We start from the raw sequence: 16,681 nt of genomic DNA, 5'->3' as shown, positions 1-16,681 counted from the left end.
GTCTAGCTGTGTATTCTGGGCCTGTGGTTGGCCTTATGAATTTCTGTGTACTTGAAATGTCAGGGCTTATTTTAAATATCAGTACAGGCCTAAGGGCTAGGCACATGGAATGAAGGCTCTGAGAAAGGAGGTTGGCTGTAAGGAAAAATTTGGGGTCTGCAGAACGAGGTTGCCTGTAGGGGCAAATTTTGGGGATGGTGTTTTTGTTCTGTAAGTAACAGGTCTGCTAAGTAGGGAAATCACAGAAGCATGATAGCATGACGTTATATAAATTAAACCAGGGGTGCCCAAAATGTAGATCAGGATCTACCAGTAGACCGTTAGCTGGGGATCAGTAGATCTCAGGATACTGTCAACAAAAGGCTTGTCTAAATCACCCTCCTGTTTCATGCTTTTCATTCAGAGATTTATTACATTTAAGTTACATAAGAAATAGTTGTTTGTTAAACAATATAAATTCTCTCATAAATCAATATAAAAGTTAAGTAACATTTTCCATGGAACAGAATGCTAACAGTCATATTATGAATGTAGATCATAATGGGACAACATCACTAAAAGTAGACCTCGCATTAGTAAAGTATGGGCAGATTTAAGTTAGAATGAACAGTGAAAGGAATAGCAAGGGACAGACAGAGCACTTTTCAATAGCAAATGCATTTACAAACACTTTCATAATTGAAAAGTTTAAATATATATTGGAAAGTTGATCAGAATTCCAATATTTGGGTCTTTATTCTCTTTAAAGGGGTTGTTCTCCTTCCAAACACGTTTTCAGTTGAGTTGTTTTCAATTTATTCACAAGAAATCAAGACTTTTTTCAATTGCTTTCCAGCTTTTATTTATCGTTTTTCCAAAATTGAAGTGAAAATGTTGGTGTCTAGTGTTTCAGTCTGACAGCTCAGTGATCCAGGTGCAGATTCTGTGCTGTTACATTTAATTGATACATTTCTCAGCAGTATCTGTCTAACAACTATTGTATCAATTCTAACAGCTGCCTTTAATGAAACTCAATGTTGTTGCCGACTGTCTAGAGAGATCTGCACCACCAGGGCAGGAAGCATCGTGGAAAGGGTGAGAGGTGCGGTTCATCTACACACAGAACATTTAATGAAACTCAAGCATTCTGCTCAGCAGGGACAAACATAAGAAATTTATCAATTTAATCAGTTTAGAACAGTTTACAGGGTCAGCGACCACGCCTCACAGAGCTGATTTAGAAGGTGAAAAATTAACCTTTTAGATTCATTATTAGAAAAACGGTTGCAAATAGAAAAGTATTTATTGTTGGTGGACAATCTGAAATCAACAGAATTGAAAAAAGTGTTGGCAGGTGAACAACCCTTTTAACCACTTAACTGCCGTAGGTCATACGCATGCCAGAACCTAACCTCAAGTAACCTAAACACCGGCACTTTAACTTTTGTAGAGGTTCCTTTCAGGTTTTAGCATTCTAGGCAATTTTGTCTTTTGGTTCCTGTGTGTTCCCATCCCCTGCACAACAAAACTATCCATTACTCTGAGAACGTGTTGTGGCCATACACGGACTGATAAAAGCTGCAACTCAGCCCATCCAGAGTCATCAGTTATTGGCCTGTGTAGGGGGCCTGCCTGACAGATAACTGTAAGTTTATAAACCATGTCAAATAAGGACCGTGTTGGTGCATTATGTGGTTCTCTCCATACAGGTCTGCACATGGGTGGCTAAAGATCCACTTGTTTGGCGACATTATTAGACAAGCAGATCTAATTTGTATGTGGCCGGCTTTTCAGTCTTAACCTGTTACGTAATGCAATGAAAAATTAAAAATTTTTACACTAAGGGGCCCATTTACTTAGCTCGAGTGAAGGAATAGAGGAAAAATATTTCGAATTTCAAATGGTCGAATATTTCTACTTCGACCATCGAATGGGCTACTTAGACTACGACCTTCGACTTCGAAACGAATGATTCGAACTAAAAATCGTTTGACTATTCAACCATTCGATAGTACTGTCTCTTTAAAAAATTCTTCGACCCCCTAGTTCGCCACCTAAAACCTACCGAGGCCAATGTTAGCCTATGGGGAAGGTCCCCATAGGCTTCCTAACAATTTTCTGATCGAAGGAATATCCTTCGATCGATGGATTAAAATCCTTCGAAACGTTTGTTTCAAAGGATTTAATCGTTCGATCGAACGATTATTCCTTCGATCGTAGGAATAGCGGTAAATCCTTCGACTTCGATATTAGAAATGGAGGGATTTTACTTTGACGGTCGAATATCGAGGGTTAATTAACCCTCGATATTCGACCCTAGGTAAATGTGCCCCTAATTGTGCCCCTAATTGTGAACTTGAGTTTCATGATTCAATGACTGGTTCTCCCAAGTGCTGCAAAACTACAATACCCCATCATTGCTTAATAGGGATGTTGGGAGTTGTAGTACTGAAAGGGACAAATGCTGTGTGCATTACAGATTTCTCAGGCAGCAAATAGTTAATAATCACACCCCGCCTCTGTTGCTCCACCTCCTTTTCCTTCTCTAGGTTTCCCATTCACTGTCAGGCATCAGAACAAGGAAGTGTCTCTCATTCATTCTGCTAGGAAACTCTGGGCGAGAGAGAGGGCAGGATCGGTGAGGTAAGGACCTAAGCAATCTGCATTCTTCTTTATGCTGAAACAGCAATTCCATATTTGTCTGTTCTGCTTAGACTCTTCCTGTTGTGCAAACTCCAAACGATAAGGATCAACTGAAACATGACCTCACGTTTCTTTAACAGCTGGGGACTAGGGCATAACTACACTCCAGGGCTTATCAGTAATGCTTTAAAAGGCATTTTCACCCAGTTTTTGACATAATAAAACAAAATAAAAGCAGCTTTCGACCGACACTGATCACGGCCCAATCCCAGAATCCTTTGTGAAAGATTCGGCCGCATACCAAACCAAATCCTAATTTGCGTATGCAAATTAGGGACGGGAAAGGAAAAAGTAGAAAAAACTGTTACTTATTTTGTGCCGAAAAGTCACGTGGTTTTCAGCCAGGCACAAGAATTCAAACAAATTCGAATCCGGCTGAAAAGGGCTAAATCATGCTGAAAAAGGCTGAATCCTGGATTCGGTGCTTCCCTAGTTAAAAGTAAATCCACAGACATGACTGCTATTGGCAAATGCACTTGTGCAAGTTAGCACCTATGTTTGTATATCAGCCTTCTAGCTCAACTATTTGTTATCAACAAATGTCCAATTACATTTGAGAGGGGTTTTCAGTCTGTAGTTATTTAAAACGTATGCCCTGTAGCCCTATTTCAATGTGAATGGCTGCCCCCATGGTTACACAGAAGCTTATTTATATATGCAGTGCCTTTTTATATTTGTGTTGCTGGTCCTTTAGGGTACATTTCTGGAATCTGTATTTTATTGCCCTGTTTTTTATGTAAAAAAAAAAAAATTCAAACCCTTAAAATTAGATAACTTTAAAGTTCTGGACAAATTAAAGGAATTGTTCAGTGTAAAATTAAAAACTGGTTAAATGGATAGGCTGTGCAAAATAAAAAATGTTTCTAATATAGTTAGTTAGCCAAAAATGTATAATGGCTGGAGTGAATGGATGACTGTATGTCTAACATAATAGCCAGACTATTACTTTTCAGCTCTTTTGGTTTCCACTGATTGGTTACCAGGCAGAGACTTGAGGGAGGGGTCACATGGGTCATAACTGTTGCTTTTGAATCTGAGCTGAATGCTGAGGATCAATTGCAAACTCACTGAACAGTTATGTCCCATGTGGGCCCCCTTAAAGTCGCTGACTAACTCAGAGTTAGAGAGCTGAAAAGTAGGAAGTTCTGTTCTGTTCTGTTAGACATCCACTTACTCCAGCCTTTATACATTAAAAACTGTATTAAAATATGTTTTATTTTGCACAGCCTATCAATCCTGATATATGAAAACAGGCTGGGTTCCAGGAGTGCCTGCTAGAGCCAATAGTCATTCTGCGTAATCCCCCTAGTGGGACTAGACTCCCACCCCCATATGTAATATAAGGCACTAGGTTTACCAAGGAGCGGTAACCTTTGCAACCAATAAGATGCTTGCAATTAAACAGGTGACCAGTAAAATCTACCTGCTGATTGGTTGCTATGGGTTACTGCCCTGGCAAACTTAGTGCCTATTATTACATAACCCTAACAGTGTGCTAATCAATACAGTGCTGTTGTGGTTTTATATAAAGTTGTTTGTTTAAGGGTAGGACTACACAGACATTTTCGGCGTAATCCGACGCGCTTCGACAAAACGTCGGCGTCAAATCGCATGCGACGGAAATAAGGTAAGTGAATGCAATGTCGGATGCATTGTCTGCATCCGACAGTTGTGTCGTGTCGGATCAACGATGGGACTTCATCCAACATTTCTATCACTTACCTTATTTCCGTTGCATGCGATTTGACGCCGGTGTTTTGTCGGATTGCTCCGAAAACGTCTGTGTAGTCCTACCCTAAATCTCATGGATTTACAGTATATCACGTGGCTGTTTGTAACCTCTGCAGCCCCATGGTGACAATTTCCAAAGAGCTTTTTGATTGGAGAGCTGCTAAACAAATAGATAAATAAAAAAAACACACAAAAATTCTATTGCATTTTGTCTCAGATCATCAATTTCTGCATCATAAAGTTCATTGAAAGATGAAGCACCCCTTTAATTTAAATGTAAACTACCCTTTTACGCACTTACTTAGTGAGAAGGAGACACATCATTTGCATTTACAAGAAGTAGAACATTTCATACAGGGTACCTGTTTAACAGAGGAAGTCATTTTTATTACTTACCAGACGCCGTATCAGATTTGAGTAAGTGATCAACAAATCAGTGCTATTTATTTGATTTATAATATATTTTTAATAATACTGCATGAACCCTTGTGCCTTTGCATACTCTTCTGCTCTTGCTCATCCACTGGCCTGTAATGCTTCTGTGTATGTTTCCTGTGGCGCCGACGCAACCAAGATAAGTGAAAAATGCAAATAATCAGTTTTTTCCTGCAAATGTGCATCATAGTGTCTCTTTCAGGTTTGATTCTGTAAGTATCCACTTTGATGTTTTTTCCAAAGAACTTGTGAAATGATATAGTTATAGGCACCCACGTATGCTCCAGCAGTAGTAGCTAATAGCAACCAGTCACTAGGCAGCATTTACTCATCTGTTGTTCATAAAAATGTCTCATTCTTTGCTGTTTGTTACTAAACCTGGAATACATTTTGCACCCTTTGCTTAACATTTCACTGTTAATTGATTCTGTATTTTTCCTCTCACCAGGAACTCATTCAACCTCCAAGTGACCATCATGTGAAAATCCAAGTAAAAGCATGTTCACTGAGCTGCATTAACACAAAGGTACCTAACCCACCAATGGGGATCTCTAGAATCTACTTCTAATTGTGACATGGAAATTACCTGCCACAAATTTGTTTCACAATGCTTAAAGGGATACTGTCATGGAAAAAATATTTTTTTAAAAATGCTTCAGTTAATAGTGCTGCTCCAGCAGAATTCTGCACTGAAATCCATTTCTCAAAAGAGCAAACAGATTTCTTTATATTTAATTTTGAAATCTGACATGGGGCTAGACATATTGTCAGTTTCCCAGCTGCCCCAAGTCATGTGACTTGTGCTCTGACAAACTTCAGTCACTCTTTACTGCTGTACTGCAAGTTAGAGTGATATCACACCCCTCCCTTTCCCCCCAGCAGCCTAACAACAGAATAATGGGAAGCTAACCAGATAACAGCTCCCTAACACAAGATAACAGCTGCCTGGTAGGTCCAAGAACAGCACTTAATAGTAAAATCCAGGTCCCATTGTGTCACATTCAGTTACATTGAGTACATGAAACAATAGCCTGCCGGAAAGCAGTTCCATCCTAAACTGCTGGCTCTTTCTGAAAGCACATGACCAGGCAAAATTACATGAGATGGCACCTACACACCAATATTACTAAAAGAAATACACTTGCTGGTTCAGGAATGAAAATTTATATTGTAGAGTACATTATTTGCAGTGTAAACAGTGTAATTTAGAAATAAAAAATACATCATAAAAATCATGACAGAATCCCTTTAAGTTTCCGCTCACATTCTAAATATATACAGGCAGATTCATTGACTCCTAATGGAACCGACCCTAGTATGTGTGAATATGATAGGGACCTTACATTTCAAAATGCACTGGGGGAGGAAGTGATGAGAATGATGGATTAATGAAGTGATGTACACCATGTTGTAACTATATAAATAATAGTCCTAGTGAGACAGAACAAATTTTACTCTTTGTTTGTAAACCTTGTCAAGCCACACCATGTGTTGCTAGTAAAAACAAAGATTTTACTATATATTGAACCATGCATTTGAACTGAACAATTGGGCAATGGTGAAACATTTTCATTGGCATTCTGAATTCATATCGGTGGATTAGGTGTATGAGTATTCCTGAGGGCCCTCACATCAGATTTTATTTGCATGCAGTCAGATAATATGCTCTAACAGTAATCCCGGAACAGTGATCTCTAACCAGTGGCTCACAAGCAACTGTTGCTCACCAACCCCATGGCTGTTGCTCCCAGTGGCCTCAAAGCAAATGCTTATTTTTACATTCTTGGCTTGGAAGCAAGGTTTGGTTGCATAAGACCAGAATTACTGCCTCCGTTAGACTGCCAGTGCACATAGGGGCTACCTAATTAGCCAATCACAGCCCTTATTTGGCACCCCATGGACCTTTTATCATGATTGTGTTGCTCCCCAGCTCTTTTTACAATTGAATGTGGTTCATTCCCCTGTCCTAGAATATAGAATGTACATGGATACCCTAAGCCTCAGGAGAATCCAAATAGAGGAAAAAATAACTCCCAATGGAGGAAAAAAACAAAGCCAATATGTCTACCGTTATTATTGAACAATCTTTTATATTGATTTTCTTTCTTTATTTCCTATGTGTGGTTTCAGCTCATGTCTGAACTAAATGTTGGCAAAGAAATTGTACCAGTGGGAAGAGAAGTGGCAGAAGTGATACTGGAAAGTAAGTTACCTTCAGGTAAATAAACAGTGTTTTGAGCTTGCCAGAATTTGTGGGGCATTCTAGACCACAACTGCAGGGTGGGCTACGCTGATGTCAAGTATTAATCTTGACTTCTTGCTCTACTGTTGTTGCTCTACCTTATTTTGAACATTTTAGTGCCCTGGGTAGTTACTCCTGTTTGCAGCCACCCACATTTAGAACATTTTTTTTAGATAATTTCAAGGTAGGGTCATTAGCAAGCAACTTGGAACAAAGTTCCAAGTTGATCAGCCAAAAAGAAGAACTGAATTGTCCAGTGACCCAAATTGTGTGCCCTCTAATCAGCCAGCAAGATGTTTAACTAGAACCAGGGCCAAAACTAGGAGTAGGTAGAAATGTTGTGTAGGTTGGCACTGGGCACAGCCATTTTTATCGTGCCTGTTGCTGACCAATGTGGGGGGTGGAGGTGATGTGTTTTGGGCACCTTTAACTTTGGGCCCAGCACTCATCAGAACACTGCTGAAAGCTATCTACATGTATGGCTAAAATAATATCTTACTTACGCTTTATGGGTTGGATATGCCTATACTATGCTTAATATAGGGCAATATCTGTGCTTGCTTAGTTTAAGGTCATCTTCCTGTACAGGATGTAAGAAAATCTACAGTGGTGTCCCTTCTATGGAGAGTTTCATTTTGAGATTGTCACACCTCCAATTACATTGTACCATGCCTCTTGGATTGCTAAACAATGCCCCCTACTGATTTATTGTCAGAGGATTATAGTGCAATAGGAAGCTGTGAGAGTTGATAATGGAATGTTTTAGTCAGATAGAAAGACTGAAATATGAGTCAGTGACAGCTTCATAGAAACTAGAGAAAAATCAAATGGTAAGCAAATATACATTCAACTCTTAGGACTAGTCCACACGAGGAGATTCAGGGAGATTTTGTCGCCTGGCGACTAATCGCCTTGTCTTTTGAGCGACTATCTCCCTGAACTGCCTCGAGGCAACTTCGGGCGACTATAGAAAACGCATCGCCGCATGTGCATTAGCGCAGGCGACTTTTCATTGTAGCCTATGGGGAAAACAGTGAGGCAGCTCGGGGAGATAGTCGTTCAAAAGACGAGGCGATTAGTCGCCAGGCGACAAAATCTCCCTGAATCTCCTTGTGTGGCCTTACCCTTAAATGGGACTTGTCACCTATACATAAAAAAGCTGTATAATAAAAGTTATTTTCAAATTAAACATGAAACCTGCATTCTCTTTTTTATTAAAACAGCCATACCTTTTATAAACTCCTTTAAAAGTCTCAGCTGTCAAACACATATTGTCTGCCCCTCCTCTATGCTTTAGGCATAGAGGTGGGGCAGGCAATTAATTTCACTTTCCATTCTGCACTTTTAAATGAGAAGGAAAGGCCTTCTAACTTGGGGGGGGGGGCAAAAGTTAGGCACCCCCAAGTGATCACCCTGGTTAGAGGCTAAACCAGAAGTGTCTCTCCCTGACTCCCCACAATAAAGTATTTGAGCCAATGAATAGTTGAGCACATTTATAACTGCTATGATGATGTAAAATGCATGTAAATTGGAACAAAACAATGCACAATTGTTGCCTTTTGGTTTATTGCAAAAGAGAAAATGTTAAACTCCTTTAATAAAAAAAAAAGTACTGAATACTCCCATACCACCTTGGTGTGGTAACAGATCTCGCACTCACCCCACACACTGACCTTTATTATTTGCAATTCTTATACTACTCTTACAATGCAATACTCTTAGATTGGAAATTAACTATGATCACCTCAATCAAGTTTTCGATAAAGCTGCAGGCCCGGATTTGTGGAAAGGCCATCTATGCCTGGGCCTAGGGCGGCAGGATTTTAGGGGGGCGGCATGCTGCCCAACCACACCCACATTGGAGCAAAAACACTGGGGATGTGCAGGAGATACAATCTCCATGACACTTTGCATGAATAAAGGGGAGGGGACAGGGCAACGAATGGCAGTGGGCCTAGGGGCGCCCGCTATATAAATCCGGCCCTGTAAAGCTGGTTAAAGATACTCTACCCAGGAAAAAGCTAACTTACAGTTGTGTTTAGAATAATAGCAGTGTGTTTAAAAAAGTGAATAAAGCTCAAAATCCATATAATAGATTTTATTTCCATACACACAAATGCACTGGGAACTCTGCACATTCTATTTCAAATCAAAACATGAAGAAAACAAAAAGAATTGTATCAAATTTGTGTTATAGGCTGTTCAAAAAAAAATATAGCAGTCCCTGATTCTTCTTTACAAACTCAAACATTCACTGTATAAACTGAAAAATGTTTCAAGATTTTGCTTTCCTTTGAATGACTGAACTAATATTGAGCTGTATAATCAGTGTTTCTGAGAACTGCTGCACATCTGTGTTACATGGAGTCCACCAACTTTCCACAATTCTTCTGCATTTCTTGCTTTTGCCTTACAACCAGCATTTTTGATGTCACCCCCACAAGTTTTCTATTGGATTAAGGTCCAGGGATTGGGCCACTCCATAACGTCAATCTTGTTGGTGTGGAACCAAGATGTTGCTCATTTACTGGTGTGTTTGGGGTCGTTGTCTTATTAAAACCCCCATTTCAAGGGCATTTCCTCTTCAGCATAAGGCAACATGATCTCTTTAAGTATTTTGATGTATTAAAACTGATCCCTGATCTCTGGTATGTGATAAATAGACACAACACCATAGTATGAGAAACAGCCCCATATCATGATGCTTGTGCCACTGGCTTCACTCTGTACTGGGACTTGAATTCATTGTTTGGGGGTCGTCTGACAAACTGTCTGCAGCCCCTAGACCCAAAAAGAACAATCTTGTTTTCATCAGGCCACAAAATCTTGTGCGATTTCTCTGTAGGCCAGTCACTGTGTTCTTTGGCAAATAGTAAGCTCTCTTTTTCTCAACTTTTCGGGGGTTTTCAAGTCAATTGAATACAATCATTTAGGGCTGCCTAACATTTGGCACCCCAAGTGCAGGATGCCTTTCCTTCTCCTTTAAGAGTTAAAACACAGGTTGTCATGAAAAAAGAGGGCTGCATATTGACACTGCTGTTAACAAGTAACCAACCAGTTACAAATCAACTTAAAACACAAGCCTTTTATAATATGGCCCAATTTGCTTAGGTGAGAAAACGGAAATATTGAACTGTCTTATTGTATGACTGCTAAATGACTGATTTCTCACTCTCATGATATGCGAATAAAACTGAAGTTTAAAAAAAACAAAAAAAAACAAGCAACGTCGGATGGTGTTGCAGCGTTCATCCGACACGACACAACTGTCAGATGCAGAAGCTGTATGTGTCTGTGTCTGTGTCTGCATCTGACAGTGGTGTTGTATCAGATGAACGCTGCGACACCATCCAACATTGCTTGATTTTTTTTAAAACTTCAGTTTTATACGCATATCATGAGAGTGAGAAATCAGTCATTTAGCTGCCATGTAGCATCAGCTTATATTACAGGGGAAGCTCATTTTCTGCTGGATAATTAGTGACGAGCCCTAAGCTTAGCTTCTCAACAGCCAATCAGAGCCCACTGAGCATGTGAGTGTCACAGACACTTTCCAAGATGGTGACCCCCTGTGACAAGTTTGAAGTCCTGGATCATTGCTGCTATTGACAAGCTGGAACTTTAGCCTCGTGCAATAATTTCAATATATATAAAATATGCCATTTTTAGCCACATTCATTTTTAGGGTTTAGTTTTCCTTTAACGTTTTTTATATTTTATTAGCAGTTTAATTCAGTTGAAGATGTCATTTGGGGAGATCCTCCTGCTGCCACTGCTGATCCACTTTTAAAAGCAGAAGTAATTATTATATTTATTAAGACTTCTCTACATGGAAATGTTACACGTGGTGGTTGTTGTACATAAGTCACTGTTTGTTATAGCTGCTGTTTAGTGTTGTTCCTCCTCTTTTCCTATGTACAGATACTTATCTCTAGTACGTGCCTTCACGTTTAAAGTACAAGTCTTTTTACAATTGTTTGTGCTGTTTTTACATCAGGTCTTTACAGTGTCGGACTGGACCACAGGGATTCCAGGAAAACTCCCGGTGGGCCCAGGTGTCAGTGGCCCTAAACATTTGGCCTATTTCATGGCCATTCCCTATTTCTATGAGAATAAAGAGGCTAAATAGATGGAATACTAGGTTATAGTATGTAAAGAAAAGAGAATAGTAGAATAGAGGTTGAGTGAGGAGAGGAAGAAAATAATACTTAAGAGTGGGCCCCTGGTCTCAAGGTTTTTGGGTGGGCCCCTGGTCTAAGGGTTTTTGGGTGGGCCCCTGGTGTAAGGGTTTTTGGGTGGGCCCCTGGTGTAAAGGTTTTTGGGTGGGCCCCTGGTGTAAGGGTTTTTGGGTGGGCCCCTGGTGTCCCGGTCCGACACTGAGCCTTTATTTAGGCTGGACTAACACTTCAAGCAGAAATAACAATGAACAGTTGGCTCTGATAACTGAATCTGCTTTTTAAATACACTTTTTGTGGCTTCTGTTGTGCTTTATGATGCGCCAATTCCTTATTATTAGAGTCTCGTCTCGTGATTGATTTTAACTTTTTATTCACCTTGGTGAATCGAGATTGCAGTTTTACCTTTTCCTCAGCTCTATCTTGAATCTATATTTCTCTCTAAGAGCTGGAGGGTTTTTCGTTTTTTTTACGGTAGAACTAAGATAGAAAAGATGAATAAACGAGAGCGCAGCCCTTCAGTCTCTGCCTTCTCCCACTTTGTGTTGCTCTAGGGACATAGAAAAATTAACTCAATTTCTCGACCTTCTATTTATATTCCAGTTTCCTCACTTACAGTCAAGGAGCTACTGGGCAAACTCCGTATCTGAAGACTTATAATTGTTAATAATTCACTGAACAACCAGCCCTGGTCACTTTATAATTTATAACACAACTGATTAATTATAAACATGGAGTGAAAGGTTGGATCCAATGAATTGATAAGAGCACCGGCACTTTACAATCGATAATAATTAATGAATTAAGAAAAACAGGCACTTTATAAGTTATTGTGATAATCAACTATTAACTGAAAATTTATCGTCAAAAACACACCGAGTCGACAGAGTGATATTATTTTTTTTTTTTTAATTTATATTTATTTTTTATCACGTATGTGGGGTCAAGAAAGGAATCACAAGAGTTTAATAATTCATTAAGGGGATACGGTCATGGGAAAAAAGGAAATCATTTTTAAAAATGTGGATTATTTCGATAAAATGAAGTCTATGGAAGACGGCCTTATCGTAAATTGGGAGCTTTCTGGATAACGGATCCCATACCTGTACATATATTTGGTTATCCCAGGTCTAAGATAACTTAATGATGGCATGAATTATACCTGATTTATTTTTCCCTGTAAAATTGTACACAATGTATTGGGTGTTTCACTGTTTGTGTACTTGGCTGGTCCGACATTTGTTCTTCTCGTCTGTAGGTCAGGAGTGTGAATGTGAAGCCACAGGTTCTCTCTGGATATAAGGATCAGTTTAGCCTCGAGATACTGGGCCCTATTATGCCTCATTCTCTCCACTCTCTCACTATGTTACTTCAGTGTGCGCAGAGGGAACCTTTTCTGCAGGACTCTATACTCACGAGAATGGATGGGCGAATTTGACCCGTTTCGACAAAAATTCGCCGCCGGTGAAATGATGCCGACACCCATTAAAGTCAATAGGCGTCCAAAAAATGTTGTCACGTGCGAATTTTATTTGGCGCACGACGCCATACAAGTCTATGGGCGTCATTTCCGTGGCAAAACAAGGCGAAAAAATTCGCCCATCACCACTCACGAGCCAACTGCTGTTTAATACTCCCATCCACCCCCCAGCTGTGACGGTGAGTCTACATATCCTATACGGCGTCTATACTGAAAGTCTGTTTTAATTGTTCTGCAATTTATATACCAGGGTTATCCATTTCTAAATTTCCACTTTTAGAGTTTATAGAATTTTTAAAATGTGGAAGGTTAGAATATTCGACATATTAGGGATGCACCGAATCCACTATTTCGGATTCAGCCCAAACCCCTGAATCCTTCACGAAAGATACGGCCAAATTACCGAAATCCGAATTTGCATATGCAAATTAGGGGTGGGAAGGAGAAAACATTTTTTACTTCCTTGTTTTGTGACAAACTCACGCGATTTCCCTCCCCTAATTTGCATATGCAATTTAGGATTCAGATTCGGCCAGGCAGAAGGATTCGGCTGAATCCTGCTGAAAAAAGCCGAAACCTGGCCGAATCCCAAACCGAATCCTGGATTCGGTGCATCCCTACTACATAATGAATAGAATATTTACTCTTGCTGACTCTTTCCTCCCCTCTTCAGCTCATTTCAGTTCAGTCCAACAATGTCTAACTGAATTCTTTTGGTGTTGACCACATTAAAAACAACTTTAAGGCTAGTGTTCCATGACAGCTCTGTGCTAACTTTAGTGGCTGGTCACGCTGGACCCCATAGATTAGTGTCTGGCCACGCTGGGCCCTATAGATTAGTGGCTGGCCCCCATAGATTAGTGGCTGGCCACGCTGGCCCCCATAGATTAGTGGCTAGTCATGCTGGGCCCCATAGATTAGTGGCTGGCCACGCTGGGCCCCATAGATTAGTGGCTGGCCACGCTGGTCCCTATAGATTAGTGGCTGGTCAGGCTGGGCCCTATAGATTAGTAGAAGCAAACTGTGTGATTGGTCATCAGACTGATCTTTCTGACCAACAAATCTCCTGTAAATGTGGCCTCACAGACATCTGCTGATTCAGGACCTGGGGGTCAACGATCAGATTAAATCTCTATATTGTCCACCTGAGGTGAGTATGTCAAAGAAAGATGAAACGAGTGCATCTGATATTGTATTGCCATCTTTAGATGTTTCTCTCATTTTCTCAATCACTTTCATGTATGGCCATGTTTTTTTTTTATTTTTTATAGGTAATACTGTGTTTTATAAACACTAAACATTGACAAAACAATAAACATTTCTGTTACATTCACGTGTCACTGGATTTATTTTGCATCAAAGTCTTTACTCCTTACTTACAGGTTGGTCCAGTCACTCAAGTATTTACTTGCAAAAGGAATCCCTCATTCCTGCTTCTTGTCACTCTGAGTGCCAGGGCCCGACTCCCACCATGGGCTCCATATTGTGTCCAGTTCATGGGCAGTACCCCTGGCTTTGTGTGTGTGTGAGCTTAATCAGGGGTCTTACAGCACTGGGTACGTTTATCCAGGAGTCTCTCGTGGGGCTGAGGGTGGGTCCCATTCAATGCACAATAATTTTTCTTTGCACAATACAGTTATGCCCTAACAGTAGGTACTAGTTGGTCTATTACTACCAGTAGACACACCATAGGAGACAGTACCTGTAGGAAGTCGAGGGTGGTTGCTAGGGTTGCCATTATCAGAGACCAATAGGTGTTTATTACTGGGCAGGCTCAGATCATTTTTATAAAATTGGCCGCTGGAGTTCTGCACTTGGGGCAAATATCATTGTCTTTTACTGGTATTATACTATTATACTAGACTACATTGTACCCATGGCTTCAGCCCAGTCCTCCTGGCTAAGTTCCAGTATCTGCCATTATTTGTGCTGTTTGTAATGGGGGAGAGATACAAGCTAAAAGGTTGTGGTATAGTTTAGACACCAGCTTTGTCGGTTGGGCTATCGCAAGGGAGTCTTCTATTGTCAGGGTTGGGGAGAGAGAGATCCAAATCACCCAGGAAAGCACCCAGGAGCACATTTGGCTTTGACCTTGGGGTATGATACAAACTTATTTAGTAGTGGGTTGCCCAGGTATTCAATGCCATTTGAGAAAATCTTCTAAATTGCGGAAGTTTGGGAAGTTGGTACAGGTATAGGATCCCTTATCCGGAAACCCGATATCCAGAAAGCTCCGAATTACAGAATGGCTGTCTCCCACAGACTCCATTTTATCCAAATAATGCAAATTTTTAAAAATGATTTCCTTTTTCTCTGTAATAATAAAACAGTAGCTTGTACTTGATCAGCCAGCCTATTGGGTTTATTTAATGTTTAAATTAATTTTTAGTAGACTTAAGGCATGAAGACCCAAATTACGGAAAGATCCGTTATCCGGAAAACCCCAGGTCCCGAGCATTCTGGATAACAGGTCCCATACCTGTATAAGTGGCAGAGAGGGCGTAAGGCAAATCGGTTCTTTAAGAGATTTCAACCCTTGGCACCAAGCTCTGAGAGGTGTGATCATGTTAGATGGAATGTTCCCTGCATCAGAGTTAGATTATTTAATCCTTAGAACGACCCTTCTATGTTGGCTTGCAATGCCATATTAGTGTTATGGGTCTGGGTAGAAATAGTATATTTGGGACGCCAGATAGTATAGTTGGAAGTTGGGTAGTGCTAGGCCGGCATATCACCCAGGCAATTCTCTGCACTTTACGATTCCATATGAAGGGGAAAATCAGACTGATTTTTTTGGAATACTGATTTAGGGATGTGGTTAGAGCATTATGTAAATAGTAAAGCAATTTGGGGTGAGGTTGATTCTCCCCCACAAAGTTTTGAAACTATAGAGTTAAGGTTGTTTTGTACGAACCAGGAGAGGTCTCTGCATGTATATTAAGACCAAGATCCTGCACCCACGATAGTTGAGCATTTGGCGGGAGGGTTGCGGAGACTTGATTATCTATCGGGATATAGTTTATCTTTAGCCCTGAAAATTCTCTAAACTGTTCCGCTATTTTAAATAAGGGCTAGAAGGGAATCTTCAGTATCTGCTAGATATGAGTTAATCATCAACGTACAGGGATATTTTCTCGTTAATTGGGCCGAGAGTCAGAGCCGTAATTTGCTCAGATTCGTGTATGACTATGGGCTGGGGTTTGATAGCCAACACAATGTTTAATGCTAAAGGTGTAGATTAGGGTTTAGTCTAATCAAGAAAAGGATCTTTGTTTACCTCCCCTTCGTTTTGTCTCCAGGTGTCCAAAATTACATACACGTCACCTTTATAAGCCCTGCTGACCTTTACGGGTTAGTTCACACGAGGAGATTCAGGGAGATTTTGTCGCCTGACGACTAATCGCCTCTACTTCTGGGCGACAATCTCCCCGAACTACTTCTGCGTGTCTTCCCATCCGCTAAAATGAAAAGTCGCCTGCGCTAAAGCACACGCGGTGATTCGTTTTCCGAAGTCGCCCAAACTTTCCTTGTGAGGCAACTTCTGAAAACACAGCGCCGCGTGTGTTTTAGCGCAGGCGATTTTTCATTATAGCGGATGGGAAGACACGCAGAGGCAGTTTGGGGAGATTGTCGCCCAGAAGAAGAGGCGATTAGTCGTCAGGTGACAAAATCTCCTCACATCTCCTCGTGTGAACTAACCCTAAAGGAACAGTTCAGTAGAAAAATAAAAACTGGGTAAATAGATGGGCTGTGCAAAATAAAAAAATGGTTCTAATATAGTTGCTGACTCAGAGTTAGAGAGCTAAAAAGCAGGAAGTAGTGTTCTCTTCCGTTATATATCCACACGGCCTATTTCCAGTTTTTACATTTACACCGAACTGTTCCTTTAACACAGTTTTATCCCCCATTCGATATAAAACAGAAAATGCCACAAAG

At 40.5% G+C, this 16,681-nt stretch overlaps 1 long non-coding RNA gene across 1 annotated transcript; it reads left to right on the top strand.

Moving 5' to 3' along the window:
• The first annotated feature begins 2,282 nt into the window (after positions 1 to 2,282).
• LOC108709233 lies at positions 2,283 to 8,052 on the top strand. The gene is made up of 3 exons (XR_001934596.2): positions 2,283 to 2,622; positions 5,297 to 5,374; positions 6,979 to 8,052. It is a non-coding gene; the product is annotated as an uncharacterized LOC108709233 (long non-coding RNA).
• Positions 8,053 to 16,681: the final 8,629 nt, after the last annotated feature.

This window comes from Xenopus laevis, chromosome 2S (assembly GCF_017654675.1).
Source record: "Xenopus laevis strain J_2021 chromosome 2S, Xenopus_laevis_v10.1, whole genome shotgun sequence".
Classification (NCBI taxonomy): Eukaryota; Metazoa; Chordata; class Amphibia; order Anura; family Pipidae; genus Xenopus; species Xenopus laevis.
This window is presented reverse-complemented; position numbering and strand designations above follow the sequence as displayed.